Source organism: Sminthopsis crassicaudata, chromosome 3 (assembly GCF_048593235.1).
Source record: "Sminthopsis crassicaudata isolate SCR6 chromosome 3, ASM4859323v1, whole genome shotgun sequence".
Taxonomy (NCBI): domain Eukaryota; kingdom Metazoa; phylum Chordata; class Mammalia; order Dasyuromorphia; family Dasyuridae; genus Sminthopsis; species Sminthopsis crassicaudata.
The window spans coordinates 409,202,436-409,222,887 of NC_133619.1; the positions used below are offsets into that span (position 1 = coordinate 409,202,436).

General features: G+C 34.6%; 1 pseudogene; it reads right to left on the reverse strand.

The window, feature by feature from the left end:
- Nucleotides 1–15,826: 15,826 nt before the first annotated feature.
- On the reverse strand, nucleotides 15,827–17,183 carry LOC141562743 (OCIA domain-containing protein 1 pseudogene; annotated as a pseudogene).
- Between the last annotated feature and the right edge of the window lie 3,269 nt (nucleotides 17,184–20,452).

Here is a 20,452-nt window from a genome sequence, read left to right on the forward strand (position 1 = left end):
CTCTTTTATACCCATAAGATGGTGGGCAGTTCTTAGTTCCTGGTGGGCTTTTCAGTTAGATCAGATCAGGTGAGGGCTGGGAGAAGCTGAGCTGAGAGTAGGGCTGGGCCCGGATATTCAAAGGGTGCCTTTGACCAGGATTTGTGAATCAAGGTCTGCCATGGGTTGGGCAATTAGAAAGGAATCTTAAAGGGACTTCAACCCCCATCATCTTCATCTATAAAAATGAAGTTACCATGTATAAAATGGTGACTAGATTGATTCAGAGCCTTGTTTTGTGAACTCTTTGGTAGATGAATTTTTATATCTATTTGTATGGGTAGATGGGTAGCTCACATGATCATGTACCTATTAATTAAAATAACATTTTTTCAAGGAAATATCTTTGTTATAATTTTATAACAAACATTTTGAAGCATTTTTATACCATTTTTTTTAATACATAGAGATTTTTTTCTTGGAGTTTCTTTAGTCTGCTTAGACCCAGGTCTATTAATATTTTTCTACTTGCCATTATCAAATTATATTTAAGCATTCACTTGGATATAATCCTGCATTATATCTAAAGACAAATGAAAAATAACATGATTCAGGACCTTACTCATGTCCCTTGCAAGGAATATGTTATCTTTTTGAAGTTCCTCTGTGCTGCATAGTGATAACATAAAATGACTACTTCATTGGTTTTTCTCAAATCCTTCTGAACCAGCAGAGAATCATATCTTGAAGGAATTATTGTTGGAATGAAGAACTATGGAACAGACCCCACACAAATCATTTCAGCAAAATCCTTCTACATGTGTGACAGGAAAAATATTAAAGAAACAAACCATGGCTATGATTCTCTGTGAAAGCCATTGGTTGAAAAAAAAATCACACTATGCAAACAAAATAAAACAACAAAATCCTAATCCCAAACCAACTTCTCCCCAAAACAGGCAAAAACAAACAAGAACAAAACAAATGATATTAATGAAAGGCAATACATTTAGCTGACTTTTTACAGCACATTTCTCCAAAGAAGAGTTAATTTGTCCAGTTGGAAATTTTTTAGTGAAACCCTTAACTCAAAGGCCAATTGCATGGGATTATCCTCATTGGTGGAAAGTGATTGCTTGGTCTTTCACATCTGTATGAAGGGAAGACTTGGTGAGAGGTAGAAGGAAGAAAGATTCTGGACTTGGCAATGTTTTTTTTCTCTGTCACCTGTAGGAATTTGGTATTTTTCTGGGAGTGAGGAACAATGAAAAAGCTTGGCTATAGGGCAAGATCTATAAAGCAGGGAAAGAAGCTGCTTAGAGAAGAGAGCCTCACATGGGTACCTCATAAATCTTGATTCCATCAGGAGTACAGGGTATAGAGAGGGATTAGATAAATATAGGGGTCATGAACCAGGGAATAAGAGTTGAGAGTGGACAGAAAAGGAAATTAGTGAACAGAATAAATGAGAAAAAGAGATTCCCTTTGGAAAGGTCCATGGAAAATGAAATAAAAAAATGAAAAATAACAGTAAAAGACAAATTGAAGGAGAGGAAAGGAAAATTCTACTTGGCTTAAGTGAAACAAGAAAAAGAGGGAAAGAATTAAAAACCAGGTGTAAGGGAAAAGAAAGCTTCTGGGAGTAGGATCACTTGAAAAAAGATTACACTGAAGTAACTGAAGAGACATAGCATTTATAGTATATAGTTTATAGTACACAGTGCTTTGTTTACAGTAGAAGAGAGAAAATCATAACTTAAAAAACTCCCTGATATTAGAGACAAATGGAGGAAAACATAACCTTAACTCTCATAACTTTAAATGTGAACAAATATCCAATAAAGTGAAAAAGTGACAGATTGGATAAGAAAATAAAACCCCACAATCTGTAGCTTACAAGAAACACATAGGAAAACCAATGATATACACAGGATAAAACTGAGAGGCTGGAGGTGGGGCAAGTATCCAAATGATTAGTTAGAGCTGAAACATTTTTACCAAAACAAAAGACCGGGGCAGGCAGAGTTTTGAGTTCCATTATTAGCACTGTCTAAGTCTGTCTCTATTTCTTTAGCAGGTTCTGCCTGTGAAGAAGGGACTTTCATTTTATATTAACTTCCCTTTCTACCCTTTTTATTTATTATTTTTTTCAATGTTTCTAGTGTGGATGCTGAAAAAGGCAAAGTCTTCTCAAAAGTGGGAGAGGACATGAGAAAATTATGCTACAGGAAACTCTTTTCAAAGTTCCTCAGAATAGGTCTGGCTTTAACTTAAATGGGAAATGTACCTAAGAGCAATGAGGCTGCACAGTGAATAGAAATCCAGGCTTGAAGTATGGCAGATTTATCTTCCAGAGTTCAAATTTGCCCTTAGGCACTTATTAGTTGTGTGAATACAAGCAAGTCACTTAATCCTATTTGCCTCGGTTTCCTTATCTGTAAAATGAACTGGAGAAAAGAAAGGATAAACCACTTGGCAATTATCATTGTTAAGAAAACCCTAAATGGGGTTATGAAGAATCGGATATGACTGGATATGAATGAAAAAACAAATGTAGTAATATTTTTAAAAACTGTGATTTGAGGAATATCAAGAACACCTTCTTCCCTAATATATATCCATTACAAATCTGTACAATAGCTGAACCTCTACCATTAATGATTTCCTTCCTCTGGCATAAGGAATTGTCTTCTTCTGAATTCTTTTAAAAGAGGGAGATTCCTGAGAAGAAAAAAAATATTATTTTCTTTTAGTTTAGGTCTTAGAATAACAGCTGGCATATAAAGGACACTTGTTTGTTGATTGACTACTGCTTCCACCCAGTTAGATGAGATGACTGTCTCAGAAAAAGTGACTTGTCTATAATAATACAGCTATGAAGTTGGAACCCAGTATGCTACAATGGAAAGAACACTAGCTCTGGAGCCTGAGGAATCCAAACTCAGATAGGTACTAATTATGGGACCTTGAATGAGCTCCCTGTTCTTATTTCTTTATTGTAAGAATGAGAGAAGTTGGAGTTGATGGCCTCTAAGGTACTTGTGTGTGTGTGTGTGTGTGTGTGTGTGTGTGTGTGTGTGTACATGTGTATATATACACATAGCCATATACCTCTTAATATTTTTGTTATTATGAATAGTAAAATTGGGAGCTTCCATGTTACTTAGACATGCCAAGGTAAGTCTCCACATACAATAATATACAATAATATTAAACTATATGATTATATGTGACATAATATCACATATGTATAATTGCATACAGCTTATTATGAGAACTTATAATATACATAAAATTGATATACCGTACCTGCTGAATAACTGGCAAATCATGCTGGCACAATAATTGATTTATTATATTGGTATGATGTCATTTATTGCTATTTATATTTTGCATGTTTTATATATGTATATATATGCATATATATAATTTATTTATTTATTTTATTAATTTTATAATTATAACATTTTTTTTTGACAGTACATATGCATAGGTAATTTTTTACACATTATCCCTTGTACTCCCTTCTGTTCCGAATTTTCCCCCTCCTTCCCTCTACCCCTTCCCCTAGATGGCAGGCATTCCCATATATATTAAATATGTTATAGTATATCCTAGGTACAATATATATGTGCAGAACCAATTTTTTGTTGTTGTTGTTGCAAAGGAAGAATTGGATTTGGAAGGTAAAAATAATCTGGGGAGAAAAACAAAAAATGCTAACAGTTTACACTCATTTCCCAGTGTTCCTTTTGTGGGTATAGCTGATTCTGTCCATCATTGATCAGTTGGAATTGGATTAGCTCTTCTCTATGTTGAAGACATCCACTTCCAACAGAATATTCCTCATACAATATCATTGTTGAAGTGTATAATGATCTCCTAGTTCTGCTCATTTCACTCAGCATCACTTGATGCAAGTCTCTCCAAGCCTCTCTGTATTCCTCCTGTTGGTCATTTCTTACAGAACAATAATATTCCATAATTTACCCAACCATTCTCCAATTGATGGGCATCCGTTCATTTTCCAGTTTCTAGCCACTACAAAAAGGGCTGCCACAAACATCTTGGCACATACAGGTCCCTTTCCCTTCTTTAGTATTTCCTTGGGATATAAGCCCAGTAGTAGCACTGCTGGATCAAAGGATATGCACAGTTTGATAATTTTTTGGGCATAATTCCAGATTGCTCTCCAGAATGGTTGGATTCTTTCACAACTCCACCAGCAATGCATCAGTGTCCCAGTTTTTCCACAGCCCCTCTAACATTCATCATTATTTGTTCCTATCATCTTAGCCAATCTGACAGGTGTGTAGTGGTATCTCAGAGTTGTCTTAATTTGCATTTCTCTGATCAATAGTGATTTGGAACACTCTTTCATATGAGTGGAAATAGTTTCAATTTCATCATCTGAAAATTGTCTATTCATATCTTTTGACCATTTATCAATTGGAGAATGGCTTGATTTCTTATAAATTAGAGTCAATTCTCTGTATATTTTGGAGATGAGGCCTTTATCAGAACCTTTAACTGTAAAAATGTTTTCCCAATTTGTTACTTCCCTTCTAATCTTGTTTGCATTAGTTTTGTTTGTACAAAAGCTTTTTAATTTGATGTAATCAAAATTTTCTATTTTGTGATCAATAATGATCTCTAGTTCTCCTTTGGTCACAAATTCCTTCCTCCTCCACAAGTCTGAGAGGTAAACTATCCTATGTTCCTCTAATTTATTTATGATCTCATTTTTTATGCCTAAATCATGACCCATTTTGATCTTATCTTAGTATGTGTTGTTAAATGTGAGTCCATGCCTAGTTTCTGCCATACTAATTTCCAGTTTTCCCAACAGTTTTTGTCAAATAATGAATTCTTATCCCAAAAGTTGGGATCTTTGGGTTTGTCAAACACTAGATTGCTATTATTATTCACTATCTTGCCCTGTGAACCTAACCTATGCCATTGATCAACTAGTCTATTTCTTAGCCAATACCAAATGGTTTTGGTGATTGCTGCTTTAGGCCACCTTCTTTTGATTTTTTTTTTTCATTAATTCCCTTGAAATTCTCGACCTTTTGTTCTTCCATATGAATTTTGTTGTTATTTTTTCTAGGTCATTAAAATAGCTTCTTGGGAGTCTGATTGGTATAGCACTAAATAAATAGATTAGTTTAGGGAGTATTGTCATCTTGATTATATTCCCTCGTCTTATCCAAGAGCACTTAATGTCTTTCCAATTATTTAAATCTGACTTTATTTTTGTGGCAAGTGTTTTGTAATTTTGCTCATATAATTCCTGACTCTCCTTTGGTAGATATATTCCCAAATATTTTATACTATCGACCGTTATTTTGAATGGAATTTCTCTTTGTATCTCTTGCTGTTGGATTGTGTTGGTAATGTATAAAAATGCTGATGATTTATGTGATTTATTTTGTATCCTGCAATTTTGCTAAAGTTCTAAATTATTTCTAATAGCTTTTTAACAGAGTCTTTGGGGTTCTCTAAGTATACCATCATGTCATCTGCAAAGAGTGATTGTTTGATTTCCTCATTACCTACTCTAATTCCTTGAATCTCTTTCTTGGCTCTTATTGCCGAGGCTAGCGTTTCTAGTACAATAGCATGTTATATATTTATACATGTTGACACTTATAGTTGGCAATTTATCCCTGTCACCAATACTTGATAATTTCTTCTTTGAGGTTCACATAATCTCTAATTATATCCTAATAGCTTTTGCCTACAGAGCTTCAGGGCATATCCTTTCCTCTCCCCACCCCTTCCTCTCTTGGTACCTGGTTTATCACCTTTCTTTCCTCTTTACTTCTTGTTTAGGGGACTTCTATATTAATATTGATTCTCCCTCAAATACTCTAACCTATTAATTCTTCAACTAATAAATTTTCTATGACCTACTCTTCCACTTCACCTTAGCCACACACAAAGATGATCAGATCCTTGGTCTTGTATTCATCCACCAATTCATGAACTCTGAAATTCTCTTATCTGATCACGTCTACTGGCTTCCCATCTCTCCAAAGGTCTTATCATTATGTTAAACAAAGCTCTTCAGTCCATTGTAACTCTAACCCCTGGATTTCACTCTAAGGACATCAAACCTATACTAACAGCATTCCCTTCCTTTTACCATCTTGATCCCTTAGTAACAGTTCAATTTGATAATATTTGGTATTTAGAGTCCTTTGTAATCTAGCCCTCTTCCCAGGATCAGCACTGTTCTTGTACCCCACCATGCACTACTTTTCTTTTTTTGTTTTTTATTAATTTTATAATTATAACTTTTTTTGACAGTACATATGCATAGGTAATTTTTTACAACATTATCCCTTGTACTCCCTTCTGTTCCGAATTTTTCCCTTCCTTCCCTCCACCCCCTCCCCTAGATGGCAGACATTCCCATACATATTAAATATGTTATAGTATATCCTAGGTACAATATATATGCCATGCACTACTTTTCTATCTACTGGCATCTCTGTTCCTTGATTTAGACACTGACTGTCTTCCAGACTTAGAATGCTCTCCCTCCTGGCTTCTCTGACTTCCTTTCTACAATAAACTTTTCTCTATCCTTCTCAATTCTAATGACTTTCCTCTGTTGATTATTTCCTGCTTATTCTGTATATAATTTGTTTGTGCACAACTGAATAGCACGTTGTCTCACCCTGAGAAAGAAAATTTCTTGAGGACAGAGTTTGGTTTTTTGCCTTTCTTACTATCTATAGTGCTCCACACAGTGTCTGGCATATGGTAGGTGCTTAATCAATGTTTATTGACTGCTTACTATGTGTTGAAATATTCTGGACTAATTCCTGGACATTTCTTGTTTTTTATTTTGCTCTATCAATTTGACTTCTGCCTATAATTACATAGTATTATTTTCCACATATTTGAATATATGTTGAATATAATACACGATTGTCTTTGTTCTTACTCTATTCAAGTCTTTTATTGTTCCCTGAGGGGGAAAAAAGGTATTTGCATCAGATGGTCTGTTTAACCTTCATCAGTCTTACTTTTTTCCCTCACTTTCCTTGGTTCCCTTTTCTCTTCCCTTTCATTCATCATTATCATCATATACTTTTCTATATTTCTTTGCAAAGAGACTTAAAATCAAAATTGGGTTTCCCATCAGGTTTCTTATGAGTCTGACTTCTTTTCAATTTCCCAGGTGATGGTTGATTTGCTAATTCTTTTTCCAGAGCATTACCTTGTTGACCATGTTAGCAGGAAAGGTTAACGTGCACATCAGTTCATGATAATCAATGTCAATTTCTATCTATACTGCAGGATGATTGTGACAGATTCATTATCTGAGAGAATGGTTTCATTGAATGGATGCTTGTGTGCTAGTTTTGGCTCCCTTGTGATGTATTTCTATGGATAATTTTTGTTGTGGGCTCACAGGTATCTAGATTTTGTTTTTCTCCAAAAGTAAAATTGTAAAACTTTGGAGCAGATTCACAAGGATTATAGGTATATACCTATATACCCTTATAGGTATATAGCATACCTATAACCTAGAAGAAGGATTGAACAATTAACTCCATCCATCTCTATCACCATCTTGCTTCAGGGCATGCTCTAAAAAAGGGTTACTATGAAAGGTCACTTTGTACTTTGGAGAATATATTATTCACTCTTCTCACTCCACTTCCACTATTGTGCTAATCTTGGGGAGACTGCCCATCATATGTTTATGCAAATCTAACCTCCATTCTCTGGATACCAGAAGAATGCTCATTGACTGAAATTCGAGTTATAAGACAAAAGTGTGTGTATGTCAGAGATGCCACAGAAAGTTATTTTCATGCCAGTCAGTAATCTCTCTGGTGTAGAGTTATTTAATTAGAACTTTTCAAGTGTCCATTGTCATGAACTCTACTTTGTTAAACCTGAGTCATGACAATGGAGATGATTAATTACATAAACCTAGTCAAGTGTGTCCTATTCCATCAACTTTTCTTCTGCTGCACATCTTCATTTTCATTGACCCTTTCTCTACTATTAGGATGAAATCTTCTTGAACAGAGCTGTAGCTTAACAACTTTTGCAAATTTAAGATATTCATAGAATTATCTTTTTTAAAAATTAATTTTGTTGAAATTTATCTTGTTTTGGAAGTCATAATCATTTTATCCACAAAAAGGACTAGTATTTAACCTTTCACAAATGATATTTTTTTTATTCATGAAAAATAATGAAATATTTGCTCATTATAAAAATCTTTTAAAAATTATTATTGCTTGTCTTTATTATCTTGGATGAATTAGTAGTATAGGCACCAGTGATCATTTCTCAAGACAAAATTCTAGCCTTATGGCTTTCCAGGTAGATTGCATTCTTTCTTTGAATCCTAAAATAATTTGGGGATGTTCCACATAATAGGTGTTGATCCCAACAATTCTGGAACTATAGAATTTCAGAATTGGAAAGGGCTTCTTAAAGACCATCTTGTTCAACCCATACCTAAAAAAATCCCTGTAACAATATAATATATTTTTCAAAATACAAAGCAACCTTTCATACTAATCCAACTTGTGGTTATACAGCCCTTGTTTATATGCTTATTTAAGCTCCAGTGCAGGGAAATCTGCTTCCTCCTCTGGTAGCTCTTTTCTCTTGGATATGTCCAGGAGGTAGGAAGTTTTCCAAATGAAATTTGTCTGCCTTGCTTGAATTTTAATCCTTGTTTCTAGTTCTGCCTCCAGGGGTAGGAAAAACAAATCTAATCCCTATTCTACTTGATAGTTTGAGTCTGCTCCCATTACATCATTATGTAAATTTAGGGTAAATTTTATAACAGTTCATTTGTGACATAGTCTACAATTTCTGTTTTTTTAATTTGGTGAAGTATTGATCAACAGGTACAATATTACTTGTGCCATAGTGCCATCTCACTTATATAGTCTTTTGTGCATTGTTGCTGCACAGTGGACATCAGGGTCACACTTTCTGCAGGGTTCAGATGACTTGAACTTAAATCTCATCTGTGTCATTGACTATCTGTATTACCTCTGTGATCATATATATTAAGTAACTTGACATGCTACTTTGTGCTTCTTCTATGAGGTACAAAATCTATTTATATGAGACTTTTGCCATCGATGGAGCTCTGATACTATGTGAGAGGCAGAGTTTGTGAGTGCTTGAGAAAAGAGAGATTGTAGGCATTTAAAACTTCCAGATTTGAGAGAGAGTACATTTAATTCTACACTGGGGAGAAATACACTAAGAAGAAGCTGATGTAGAGAAGTTGGCACTTCAATCACATCCTTAATTCCCAGATTATTATACTAGAGACTTTAGGGAATATCCCTTTGGATGAGAGCTAAAACTCTCTTGATTGAGTAATCCTGCTCCCAGTGAGAATTCATTTATTCTGTATTCTGGTATGTATTTTTATATGTTTAATTTCTCTGTTTTTTGCTTTCTATTAACTTGGGTAATAGTTTTTTGTTTTTGTTTTTTTGCTTTTTGCTATGGGTATTCACTGTGGAACTGATATCTGGTGGGATGGAGATCAAATCTTGGATGATAGTTTGGGTCACTCCTTTTACATTAAGGGACAGTGATCAGGAGCACAGCTTGAACCTAAACATTATATCTCCTAGACTAAAAATATTTAAGAGAGCAGATAGATATAATTTAGTTTAGTATCCCTTCTCTATGAGGAGAATAGAAACACTAGCCTCTGGCCCCAATTTCCCATTTTCATTCTTAGCAGGAATCAAAATATCCCTTTGTAAAGTGCGAAAGGAGGAGACTAAAGATATCTATTCTTTCCTCTCTATGAGTCATATCTAGACAGATTTATGTGGGCACATATAACATACTAGGCACAAAACAATACAAAATCCCTTACATTAGTTCTTTTTTGGAAGTTTCTAATCCTGGAGTCCATCCATATTTACAGTGTTATTTATTTCTTTATGAGTTCTCATAGAATGAGTGGCAAATCAAAACTTCAAATATTGAGCATCCATTGACACAAACTAAATGTGAGTGAAATAAATTCAATAAAGGAGAATGTTAATTTGGATAATAGGGAGATTGAGCAAATAAGTTGTGATAAGTGAAGAAAAGCATTTCCAAAAGTTATGTTGTTATATTACATGGATGATATCTCGGGTTGTGCTATTAGGAGCAAATGTTAGAAGCATGTCTATAGAAGACCATAGAACACTAAGGAACTACAAATTGTATATAGCTCCAGAAAAAATTCAAAGACATTCTCCTTTTCAATATTTAGGATATGAAGTATATCCTAAAGTGCTTACAGTACAAAAACTTTCTTTAAGAACAGAGAAGTTGATGGGAATTGAATATAAACTGTTAGCACTACTGTCTTTCTACTCAGGTTACTTATACCTTCGGAATCCAGTTCTTAATGTGCAACAAGAAAAGTGGATTTACACACATATATTGTATCTAGATTATACTGTAACACATTTAATATGTATAGGATTGCCTGTCATCTGGGGGAGGGAGTAGAGGGAGGGAGGGGAAAAATTCGGAACAGAAGGGAGTACAAGGGATAATGTTGTAAAAAAAAAAATTACTCATGCATATGTACTGTCAAAAAATTTTTTTATAATTATAAAATTAAAAAAAAAACAACAGAGAAATTGAACACCTTAAATGACTTTCAGAAATTGATAGAAGATATCTAATGGATGCATCCAGTGTTAGACTTGACTTCCTATCAATTACAACCATTATATGACATTTTAAGGGGAGACACTGCTTTAAACTCACCACACCAGTTTACCAAAAAAAACTCAAGAGACTTTGAGAAAGGTTGAACTGGCTTTACCCAATGTGGTTGAAAGAGTCAATCAAAAACCCTTGGAAATATCAGTTTTTGCTACAAAAGAGACACCCACAGCAGTACTTCATCAAGGAGACAGGTGATAGAGTGGGTGAACCTTCCAGCACAACCAGAACAAAGCCTTAGTCCTTACCCAGTGCTTGTGGTTAGAATCTTATTAAAGGCCATTAAGCAGTACAATTATCTGGGATAAGACCTGACAAGATATACACCTTTTATACCAATGCACAAATTAATGTAATGTGGCTAATTTTATTGGCCACAGCTCCAAATTTTACACACAGTCTTCATTAAAGATAACCTGACATTACATAATAGGCAATGGATTTTTGAAAAAAACAAAACAAAACAAAACAAAAACATTTCTAAGGTTCCTCTTAAAGGGCCAATTATCTTTACAGATACATCCAAACAAAACATTTTGTGCTGTATACTCTCATGACTTAACTATAAAGAGAGTAATCAGAACTCCTTTTCAATCCACTTAGCAGAATGAATTGCGTGCAATGATTCCAGCTCTTACTGATTCAGCCTATTCAATAGATATGGTACAAAGAATTTCCACAGCCCAAATAAAATTTGTAGCTTTCAATATATATCAGCTCTTTAAGGAACTTCAAGAGCAAGTGAGAAAGCATCAGGTAAGATTTATATCTTGTATGTCCACTCTCATAGTGAACTTCCAGGTCCTATTTTTTTTGGAAATTCAAAGGCAGATCGCCTTCTAATCATGTTAGCCAATTCTCCTTTTTTTCAGGCAGCCCAAGAATCTAATTCTAAATATCATCAGGCTGCTCAAGCTTTACATTTGCAATTTGGAATAACAAAGGAGGAATCTAGGAGCATAGTAAAAGCCTGTACAGCTTGCCTTCCTTTTCACATTCCTACACTCCTTCCAGGGGAGAACACTTATGGTTTGAGACACAATGACATTTGGCAAATGGATGTGACTTATTATAAATCTTTTGTCATCTGTCTTTTATCAATGTTGTAGTATACACCTTTTCAGGATTTACTTTTGCAATACTAGCAGCAAAAGAGACAGCCTGGGTAATCACTGAATTCCTTATACAAGCTTTCACAATTATGGTGTGCCACAAGCAATAAAAATGGATAATGGACATGCATACACTTCTAAACATTTTGCACACTTTTGTGCACAGTATAAGATTTTGCACACCACTGGCATATCTTTTAATCCTCAAGGGCAGGCAATAGTTGAGTGGAGAAACAGAGACATCTATATGCTCCTCCAAAAACAAAAGAAAGGGGGAGCCACAGGAAACCCTAGAGAACTTTTAAATTTACCTCTTTATACCATTATTTTTTTTGATTTTTGACACTGGCTCTGGCAGACAGGTTTTATAACCCACTGGAAAGTCAGTGTACAGTGAGAGCAGCTCCACTATTTTTAGATAATTGCCAGGTGATGCCAGGAGATCCAGAAAGTGGTGAATAGAAGGGACCAGATATGTTAACTGCTTAGGGGAGAAGGTTTGCTTGTATGTCTACAAATGGAGAAGGAATCAGATGGGTGCCAACAAACTGTATTTGCCTTGTTCATCAGAGAGAGATGGAGAAGACCCTTGAAACAAAGGAAAAGACCCAAGAAACATCAGATGATTCCATCTCTGACTACATGTGCCATTGAAAAAGCATAGCTATTAACTCAGTGAAAATGGCAATTGAATCATGAACATCAAATTGTTGATGAGACTGCTGCAGGACTTCAAAAACTTGCAGGAATCATTGGATTCTCTGACATGTGAAATAATGGACAATAGATTGGTTTTGGACTATCTCTTGGCTGCTAAAGGAAGTATATGTGTGATTGTTATTCATATATCCTCTTAGGACTTATGGACATGTATATTCATGTTGTTTGTTGTATCATATGTTGATTCATGTTGTTTGTTACATCACTACTAGCCTGTGTTATATTGCTATATGCTTGTGTGATGCCTCCCATGCTGATGGATTTATGTAAACCTGAGGAAACTTGCTAACAATATCTGTTTTGGTTCCTTATTTCCCTTTGGTGTTCTCACCTCCTTTCCTAAGAAGGCTCATGTGAGTGAATGCAAAATGAAGTGGAAGAACATTGTACACAATAAGAATAATATGTATGATGATCAACTGTGAATGACTTAACTATTCTTATTATTTGCATTATTACAAAAATCCATGACAGTTCTGAAGGGATGAAAAATAATATCCATCTCCAGATAAAGAAAGAACTGATAGATTTTGAAAACAGATTGAACCATACTACTTTTTGCTTTTTTTGGCCTGTGTTTTCTTTCACAATACAATTAATATGGAAATATATTTTGCTTGATTGCACATGTATAACCAATATCAAATTGTTTGCTATCTTAGGAAGGGAAGAAACATGGAAAGGAAGGAGAGAATTTGGAGTTCAAAATTAAACAAAAAATCTTAAAAATGTATTTGGAAAAATATATACTTAAAAAGCAAATGTTTATACATATGAGACCTTTTCTTCTATCTTTGGTTCTTTGGGGAATATATCCAGTAGTGATCAAATCCACTTTATATTTTTAAGCTTAAGGATATTTTAACTCTTCCTTTTAATTGAATACATAATAGTACTCACAAAGCAGCATAGGAAGTAGAAAGACTGCTATAGCAGTAGAAGAAAATACCAATTTAAATATAAATTCATTTATAATATCTTATGGAAAATGGTGGAAAATTAGGAGCAATACTCTTCCCTTGGTCTCTGCCCTTTCTCTTTTTCCCCAAGATAGCAAGAAGTAGAGGGAAAAACTAAATTACATCAATTTACTGAGGGATCTAATTAAGCAAAGTTATCTCAAGGGCCTTGAAGGCTAGCATAGGAAGGATGACAAGAAACAGACAAATATGGAAAAGAAGTGTTAAGACTTTTTAATAACAAACTCTTGATAAATTACAATATAGTTATTCTGTATTTGAACTGTAACATCATAATCCCTAATGTGCTACTTGACAAGGTAGAAATGGCACCATGGAAACAAAGATAATAAGAACAGATAGATTAGAATAAAAAATAAGCAAAAGAAGTCCTTGCTGTAGGCAATAATTTTGAAGATATTGAGAGATCAATTATTAAAGTATTTGAAATATGGTGAGTACCAAAGGTGTAAGAAAGAAAAAAAAATAAACCAAGGTGACTGCAAGAATGTTAATAGCTATTAGCTCATATACTTCTTTCCCTGTCTTTATCAGTAAATCAAAACACATTTATTAAGAACCTAAACAATTTTTTATGAAAATACATGTGCATCAAGGGCATTCAAGATGAAGTTATGAGAAAGGAACCTGAAAGCTTTCACAAACAATATTGAATAGCAAGTCATGTCTTTATTTAAACAATTGGCTGAAAGTTATTGAGAATACAAAATCCTGTTATGCTTATTATTTATTGACTATAAAAGATGCATTTGATTCAGTTGAACTAACTGTTACCTAAAAAACAGGGGTTCAGAAACTTTTTTTAAGTTATGGATCCTTTAGGCAATTTGGTGGAGCCTATAGAACTTCTTTTTAGAATAATGTTTTCAAATTCATGAAACAAAATCAATCAAATTTTGACCAAAACTAATTTAATTGAAATAATTACCAAAATATTGAACAAATTCACAAATCCTTTAAAATCTATCAAAAGACATCTTAAGGATCTGTGAACCATGCATTTGGAACTCCTGTTTTTCTTCCAGCATGCTGTCTTCTATGCATATGTTGAAAGCATGGAAGAGTACATGAAAAAATATAACAACAATGATCCTCTGATTAATGATTTAAAGCAAGGCACAAAACAAGAAGAGAGATATGCCTGCCAAAAATGTTTTCTCCTATCATGGAACATTCCTAGCACAGTCTAAATGAAAGAGGGATTCTCTATAGATAGTGAAGTTACTCAGATGCTTCTGCTTATGGATAACATTATGCTGATTATATCAAGCCCCAGAACATTTTGGATTTTCCTAAATGAGGTTCATAATCATCAGAAGAATTCAGCCTAATCCAGAAGGAGGATTATTAAGACTAAATGTCAATTACAACATAGTTTTTTCACCTTTTTTGTTGTTTCCTTGCTTTTTTTTTTTCTCATTTTTTTTTCTGTTTTGATCTGATTTTTCTTGTGTAGCATGATGAAATATGTCTAGAGGAAGGGTTGGGGAAAGGGAGGCAGAAAAATTTAGAACACAAGGTTCTTCAAGTTGTTGAAATGTTGAAAACTATCTTTGCATGTTCTTTGAAAATTAAAAAAAGAGTTTTAGCTTGAACTCAGTCTAATAATCTCGACTGGAAAAATAATGAGTGCATTTCCAAAGAATTCATGATGAAACATGCTATCTACCTTCAGATAGAAATGATGGATTCAGAATGCAGATTGAAGCATCTTTTCTTTTCTTCCCTTTCTTTTACCATAGCTAATGTGGGAATTTGTTTTCTTGGCTATACATACATATATATATATATATATATATATATTTTACCATAGCTAATGTGGGAATTTGTTTTCTTGGCTATACATACATACATATATATATATATATATATATATATATATATATATATATACACATATTTTAATTAAAGCTTTTTATTTTTAAAATATATACATGAATAATTTTCAACATTCACTCTTACAAAATATTGTGTACTAATTTTTTTCCTTCCTTTCCTCACCCCTATTCCTAGATGGCAAATGATCCAATATATGATACACGTGCAGTTCTTCTATACATATTTCCACAAATATCATGCTGCACAAGAAAAATCAGATCAAAATGGAAAAAATGAGAAAGAAAAAAAATTTCAAGCAAACAGCAATAAAAAGAATGAAAATACTATGTTGTGATCCACATTCAGTCCCTACTCTCTCTGAGTGCAAATGGCTCTTCATCATAATAGCATTGGAACTGGCCTGAATCATCTCCTTGTTGAAGAGTCATTTCTTTTTTTTTTTTTTTTTTTTTAGTTGCATATTGTTTCCAACTTTAATTGACAAGATATACATGAAGACATGGCAAATCTTTTTTGGGGAAAAAAAAAAAGCTAATTTCTCACATGGGGTTTTAATACTTAACGTTTTGGTTGCTTTGCCTATATGTGCATGAACACACATATAGTACTTGATCTGTCTATGCCCGTTTCAGTGCATCAGAGTCTTTTGATGAAACTTTAGGAGTAGTTTAACCAAATTTTGTAAACGATTTTATAAATTATAAAATCACAGTCCAGTACCTTCATTCATCTAGTTTCCCAAGCAGTGTATGTACACTGATACAAATATTAACCTTAAAGTCCATAATTAATTTTAAACCTTCTGTAAAGCCACACTACTAAAAACCCAAGTTTCTTCTTTTAAATATGCTTGTGGAAGCTGCTTCTGCACTTTCCTGCAGATGCTTGTGACCATCTAGATGACGCTGGTTAGCTGAAATTCTCTTCAGTAGACTCAACGCAAACTCTCTTCAGTAGATGACAAAATTTTTCACTCATCCCAAGTATCTCCATATTGGTTTACTTTCCCTTGTTTTTTTGGTGCTCTTTCTTGCACAGACCGAAGTGGGGTATCACCTTTTTGTGACAAGGTTACTTCATATGTTTCTCTGTTCTTATTCCTTAATTCTTCATATGTAACAACTTTTCTCTTAGGACTTTCTTCCACAGTTGTATCAGGTCCTTGGGCATTATAATCTGTAATACCAGTAGGAGAGGATTCATTAATGGAAGCACTGAAGGGGATTGGTTCATAAGGAGGAAAAGCACCTTCTTTCGCACTGCTTTCAGAAATTGGAGGTGTTCCAAAAGATGACTGCGCAGGCATTTTTGAATCAAATTCTGATTTTTGTGAAAAATACCCAGGTGATGCAAGTCGACGTCCCGGTCCCATTCGCAGAGCTTCTCCAAGAGGAGAATTTTCAAGTCGTTTAAACTTCTCTTGGCAAGTTTTCACATAGGAGATTTTTCCAGCAAAATATCCCATTATGCAAGCAAATGCAATTTTAGGGATAGAACCATATTTGGGATGACTGGAAAGAATTCCTTTAGTTATTAATCCCTGAGTAACCAACATACTAGTTGCAGAAAAGGGAACAGATCTGTACCAGAAGCTCTCTCGATTACATTCAGCAAAGACTTTTCTTTCTTCTTCTGTTGGTATGTAATCCATTCCGATGTTAGGGAGTGGTGGTGAGACTTCTGCATTCTGCTCTGTCCCAAAATCGGTCCTTCCATTCATCTTGCCTCCTGGTGGCGGCGGCAGCAGAGGGGTAGCAACGGCGCACGCCAGCCCCCCCAGGAGGGACGGGAGAGAGAGGGGGGAAACGACTTGGGGGGGCTGAAGAGTCATTTCTAGTAGAATTGATCATTGTACAATCTCATTGCCATGGGCTATATATATATTTGTAATAGTTATTATTTTCTTTGCCTCTTCAATGGGTGGATGAAGGAGAGAATTTGAAATTGAAAATTAAATTAAATTAATTTTTTTAAAAAGAAAGAAAAAAGTAGTCATTGAAGAATACCTGTTATCTACACAATGATGTGCAGTTGGATGGAAAGATCATAGGTTAGGTTATAAGTAGATAAATCTTGTGTAAGTTCCTTGAGGGCAAAAACTATTTCTTTTTTGACTTTGTAACTTCAGTGTCTAGTACAGTGCCTGACATATGATAGATGTATCATAATTGCTTATTTATTGGTTAGTTTTTTATCTATCCATACTCATTTGGCTTCTCTGCTATATTCCTAAGAATTTCATAATTGGGAAACTTGATCATACCCTAAGATTAAATAAGCCCTGATATTCATATCTCATCAATATCTACTGTGTGTCTGATCAAAGGGCAGAGTAAAGAGCTGAAAAATCTTCACAAAAAGGGGCAGCTATATGGTACAGTGGATAGAATGCCAGTCTTGAAGTCAGGAGGACCTGGGGTTCAAATCCAGCCTCAGATACTTCTTACCTATGTGACCCTGCATAAATCACTTAATCCCAATTACCTTGTTAAGAAACAAGCAACCAAAAAACCTCTTCCTTTAAAGGAGGGGACCTGGGATAAGTATCTCTTCTCCTTTGACTTCTTTACTATGCCTATATAGGTGGAAGGCTGATTTTCTCCATTCATCTCCCCTGCTTATGATTATATTATCTTCCCCATTAAATATCAAGTTCCTTGGCAGAAAGGACAGTCTTTTTTTTTTTTTTTCATATTTGTATCCACAGTGCTTATTATAAGTGTGGCACATAATTGATGATTAATAAATGTTTAATTGACTGACAGTTGTTATGAAGGGGGAGTATAAAGGGCTAGAATGCCTTCTTTGTTTAAAGTCCTATATAAGCTAGCAAGCCCTAAGTCCCCTCGGACTTCACCCACGGAGATGACGATCTGCCAGGGAAATTCTCCCTATTCGAGACTCAAAGGCTGCTGAAATGGGGTCCCCAGCCGAGATTGTAAGAGAATTGGTGTTCCCTCGAATTGGTGATGTTTTCTTTATTTTTTTCTACTGTACTTATTATTAATCCTTTCTTTAATATTTTGTATTATTTGTTGTATTGGATGTTACTGTAAGCAATCTATTCCTTGCACTGTATGATTAAATTGTACTTTTACTTTTGACTATTGTGTGAGAGTGTCATTTATAGGAGCGAATCCGAACTATATATTAAAATCACAAAACAATGACCAAACAGTTGTTTTGCTGAACAAAAAGAATCGGACTTTGAAATAGTGTACATTTAGCCTGTGAAGGAAATAAAAAAATGTAGGCGCAGAAAATTAGAGGGATTAGAAATTCTATGTTGTGGTTCATAGTCATCTCCCAGAGTTCTTTCTCTGGGTGTAGCTGGTTCAGTTCATTACTACTCTATTGGAACTGATTTGGTTCATTTCATTTTTAGAGAGGGCCATGTTCATCAGAATTGATGATCATCCAACAGTATTGTTGTTGAAGTATACAATGATCTCCTGGTCCTACTCATTTCACTCAGCATCAGTTCATTTAAGTTTCTCCAGGCCTTTCTGAAATCATCCTGCTGGTCATTTCTTTTTTTTTATTATATATATATATATATATTTTTTTTTTTTTATAATATTATCCCTTGTATTCATTTTTCCAAATTACCCCCCCTCCCTCTATTCCCTCCCCCCGACGACAGGCAATACCATACATTTTACATGTGTTACAATATAGTCTAGGTACAATACATGTGTGCGAATATCATTTTCTTGTTGCACAATAAACATTAGAATCTGAAGGTACATGCAACCTGGGCAGACAGATATTAGTGCTAACAATTTTCATTCCCCTCCCAGTGTTTCTTCTCTGGGTGTAGCTACCTCTGTCCATCATTGATCAACTGGAAGTGAGTTGGATCTTCTTTATGTTGAAGATTTCCACTTCCATCAGAATACATCCTCATACAGTATTGTTGTTGAAGTGTACAGTGATCTTCTGGTTCTGCTCATTTCACTCAGCATCAGTTGATGTAAGTCTCTCCAGGCCTCTCTATATTCCTCCTGCTGGTCATTTCTTACCGAGCAATAATATTCCATAACCTTCATATACCACAATTTACCCAACCATTCTCCAACTGATGGACATCCATTCATCTTCCAGTTTCTAGCTACAACAAAAAGAGCTGCCACAAACATTTTGGCACATATATGTCTCTTTCCGCTCTTTAGTATTTCTTTGGGATATAATCCCAGTAGTAGCGCTGCTGGGTCAAAGGGTATGCACAGTTTGATAACTTTTTGGGCATAATTCCAGATTGCTCTCCAGAATGGCTGGATTCTTTCACAACTCCACCCTGCTGGTCATTTCTTACAGAACAATAATATTACATATTATTCATATACCACAATTTATTCAGCCAATCTCCAATTGATGGGCATCCACGTACTTTCCGTTTCTGGCCACCACAAAGAAGGCTGCCACAAACATTCTTGCACATACAGGTCCCTTTCCTTTCTTTAAGATCTCTTTGGGATACAAACGCAGTAGCAATGCTGCTGGATCAAAGGATATGCACAGTTTGATAACTTTTTGAGCATAGCAGAACTTCAATCTTTAAGAGACCATTCCTTTAAAAAAAAAGAAAAGAAAAAGAAAGGACAATGTCTAAGAAAGCTTTTAGGGCAATCACAATGTAGTCTTAAGAATAAGAAATATATGATTTTCTTTCTTAGAAATAGTCTATGTAAATGAGTCTGGTACAATCTTTTACATTGTTTGTATGTTGAGATAAATTAGAATGAAACCAACATTCTTTGGGACATTCAGTTAGAAAGAAATAAGGTAGTGAGCTGAGAAGGCACATTGAAAGTTACTGGAGTTACAAATGAGATATAACATTTTTAATCTATGTGATGAGTCACAAGTGTAATTTTAAATTCAATTTTTCTGTAGCATCATCATATTCTTAATCTCTCCCTTTCTCCCCCATATAGTTGTGGCATTGAAGAAAATATCTTTTGCTTTTGACTGAGCAGTTCAGTAGCTTAGTCTATACCAATATATTTCTTAGGAACTACAGATGGAGAGTGAATTGGAAAATTCAAGTGGTAAGATTGTGTTGGATTTATTACAGTTTGGAAA